The sequence below is a fragment of the Stegostoma tigrinum genome, chromosome 31 (genome assembly GCF_030684315.1).
Source record: "Stegostoma tigrinum isolate sSteTig4 chromosome 31, sSteTig4.hap1, whole genome shotgun sequence".
NCBI lineage: Eukaryota > Metazoa > Chordata > Chondrichthyes > Orectolobiformes > Stegostomatidae > Stegostoma > Stegostoma tigrinum.
Window position 1 is genome coordinate 20,375,711 of NC_081384.1, and position 3,728 is coordinate 20,379,438.

Below are 3,728 nucleotides of genomic sequence, written 5' to 3' on the forward strand. Positions count from 1 at the left end.
GCTGGAGGAGTTGTATGTAATTAAAATTAAAGTAATGAATTAATTACATTGAAAACAAACTATCTTAAATATACTGAATATATACAATATGAGCCAACCTGATAAGTTTACAGTCTACGGTAGCCTTTATAAGTCGTTTTAATAGTCTTCTGAAAGATAGCATAATATTCCATCTTATTTTTCAAGCACTTTGTACTTTCTAATCTGATTTGTAGAGCATCAGCTTCTGAATTCTCAATGTCAGATTTAATCTCCAATTGTTCTAGTATTTTTACTTCACTCCCTATTTCTTTCACTACTGTAAATATAATTTTCATTTGACTATCCTCCCTGCCATGGTATTTCCTTAACATATTAACAAGACATGTTCACTGACTTTTCCTTCTGTCTACATAATTCACCTCTTTGAGTTCCTTTCTTTGAACCATTCCACAGAGACAGTTAATAACATTAATGGGTCTCCAACAACAACATTTTGAGTGCTGGCCTCTCTACCAGCTTTAATTTTTATTGTTTGTTCGAGTAAATAATTTTCTTATATTTGGCTGAAGCTATATAATCTTTCAATGACTTTGCTTGTTCATCCTTTGAAAGTTGCTAGTGGATTTTTCATTCCAAATGGTATAATTTTACAACTGCTGTTGTAAAAGCTCCTATTTCCTTAGTTAGTCAATAGAATTTGCTAATTTTTTTAGCAAGTCAAGTTTAGTGACAAATTATGTTTGTCTTTTTCTTCTAAACCTTCTAAATCCAATTTCAGTGCTATAATGTTAGATGATTTGAAGGTATTATGTATGGTTCAATAATGTAATTTTCCATCTTGAACTTAATTTTCCGTGAGGGGCCAACCGTGTTAATTGGTAAGGTACAGATTTGATCCCAATGTTAGTTGATCACTTGCAGTAAGTTCAAGTGGGGACTGTTTGCAGATCTGGGCCCAATGTGGAATAGGTTACAACAGACCATGAAAATACAAAATGATGTTGCCAGATGGTTAGGGTTATCAAGAACATTGTAATTACCAAGAAAGGAGGGGTAATCAGTCTCTACATTTTAATCTTCTTTAGTTAGTTGCAACAAAGTTTTTAAATTTATTTTTTAGTACACAGCTATCAGATTTAAATTAAAATATAATTAATTGTATGAACAGGAATGAAGGAATCAAGTTACCAGGTTTCTTTGAGTGAAAAAGGGTAATTTTATTACTGCTAACCCTGAAAAATAAGAAAAATGTAACAGCAAACATGCATAAAAGTAAGTGGGTACATGTGCTTCGTACAGACAGGAGGGTGAAGGTAATTGACGGTAATGCAATGGTCTCATTGTATTGTTGTTGGACTGTTAATCCAGAGACCCAGATAATGTTCTGTAGGACCTGAGTTCAAATCCTGCCACAGGAGATGGTAGAATTTGAATTCAATTAAAAATCTGATATTAACAGTCTAATGATCCTATGAATCCATTGCAAAAAAACCCACCTGGTCCCCTGATATCCTTCAGGAAAGGAAACTGCCATCCTTACCTGGTCTGGCCTACATGTGACTCCAGACCCACAGCAATGTGGTTGACTCCTAACTGCCCTCTGGGCAATTAGGAATGGACAATAAACATTGGCTTTACCAGTGATGCCCTCATCCCATGAATAACTTTTAAAAAATTGTAGATTAAATTTCTTGTATGGAGAGAATGACTTCAGTCCCAACAGTTTAACTGTTGTCACGTTTCTTTAGCAGTGGAGAAGTTTTAAGGTATCCCTATGATCTCAATGAATGTTTGCTTTTCTAAGCTGTTTTTCTTTTGGGTGCAGTATCCTGAAGCTAAGAGCAACAGGATGAGAGAAGCTTGGATTATGTCTTGATGTTATCAGCCCATATTCCTTTTGTTTTTTTGTCTTACAGAGCAAAGCAGCCATCCAAAAACTGTCCTGAATGTTAAAAACGTTGGTTCTTTATAGCTAATCAAACAGTTTGTTCCAGTGGTAAAAATATATTTTCTAGGTTTGGCTGAAGCTATATAATCTTTAACCACACCTGTTACTGAGTAGACTCTACAATAATTGATACAAAATCACTGTGACCCATCCAGTTTCAGTGCTATGTGCTTAAATTGCTATGGTTCATTAATGTCACCATCCATCTTGAACTTAATCTCTTCCCTCACTTGACCTAACAAGGCTGTAAGTATATTGTATTATCAGCAACAAGTCCCATTCAATATCACTACGGCTAGTGTTATGATAACGAGATACACAGCCAAACCAAATCAGCCTTCCGAACCTCTGTATTTGCAGCACAGTATTATTAAACCATTGAGGACACCCAATAGTCACTCCAGTAGTTCCTAATAAGACTTTGTAAATAATTAATACCAGACACTGGGTTATTTTTATATCTCAAATAAAACATTTAAGTATTTATTAAATGCACACAAACTTTAGCAGACAGATAATTAAAAACAACAAGGTAAGCTGATTAATGTCAATGCTTTAAACCCAAAACATTTGTTTTCAGCCCCAATTCACACAAAATACAGACAGTCAAATAAACACAGTTGAGGGATAAATACAAGAAAATCAATTTATGAAGGGGAAATCGTGCTTGACTAATCTTCTGGAATTTTTTGAAGATGTATCTATGAAGATGGATAAGGGAGAGCCAGTGGATGTAGTGTACCTGGACTTTCAGAAAGCCTTTGATAAAGTCCCGCATAGGAGATTGGTGAACAAAATTAGGGCACATGGTATTGGGGGCAAAACACTGACTTGGATTGAAAATTGGCTGGCTGACAGGAAGCAAAGAGTAGTGATAAACGGGTCCCTTTTGGAATGGCAGGCAGTGACCAGTGGGTACCACAAGGTCTGGTGCTGGGACCGCAGCTGTTTACGATATATATGAATGATATAGACGAAGGCATTAAAAGTAATATTAGCAAATTTGCTGATGACACAAACTTGGGTGGCAGTGTGAAATGTGAGAAGGATGTTATGAGAATACAGGGTGACTTGGACAGGCTAGGTGAGTGGACGGATGCATGGCAGATGCAGTTTAATGTGGATAAATGTGTGGTTATACACTTTGGTGGCAAGAACAGGAAGGCAGATTTCTATCTCAGTGGAGTCAAGTTAGGTAAAGGGGAGGTACAATGAGATCTAGGTGTTCTTGTACATCAGTCAATGAAAGCAAGCATGCAGGTACAGCAGGCAGTGAAGAAAGCTTGTGGCATGCTGGCCTTCATAACAAGAGGAATTGAGTATAGGAGCAAGGAGGTCCTTCTGCAGCTGTACAAGGCCCTGGTGAGACCACACTGGAGTATTGTGTGCAGTTTTGGTCTCCAAATTTGAGGAAGGACATTCTGGCTATTGAGGGAGTGCAGCGTAGGTTCACGAGGTCAATTCCCGGAATGGCGGGACTATCGTATGTTGAAAGATTGGAGCGACTGGGCTTGTATACACTTGAGTTTAGAAGGATGAGAGGGGATCTGATTGAGGCGTATAAGATTATTAAGGGGTTGGACACTCTGGAGGCAGGAAGCATGCTGATGGGTGAGTCCAGAACCAGAGGACACAGTTTAAAAATAAGGGGTAGGCCATTTAGAACAGAGCTGAGGAAAAACTTCTTCACCCAGAGAGTGGTAGATATATGGAATGCTCTGCCCCAGAAGGCAGTGGAGGCCAAGTCTCTGGATACTTTCAAGAAAGAGATGGATAGAGCTCTTAAAGATAGTGGAAT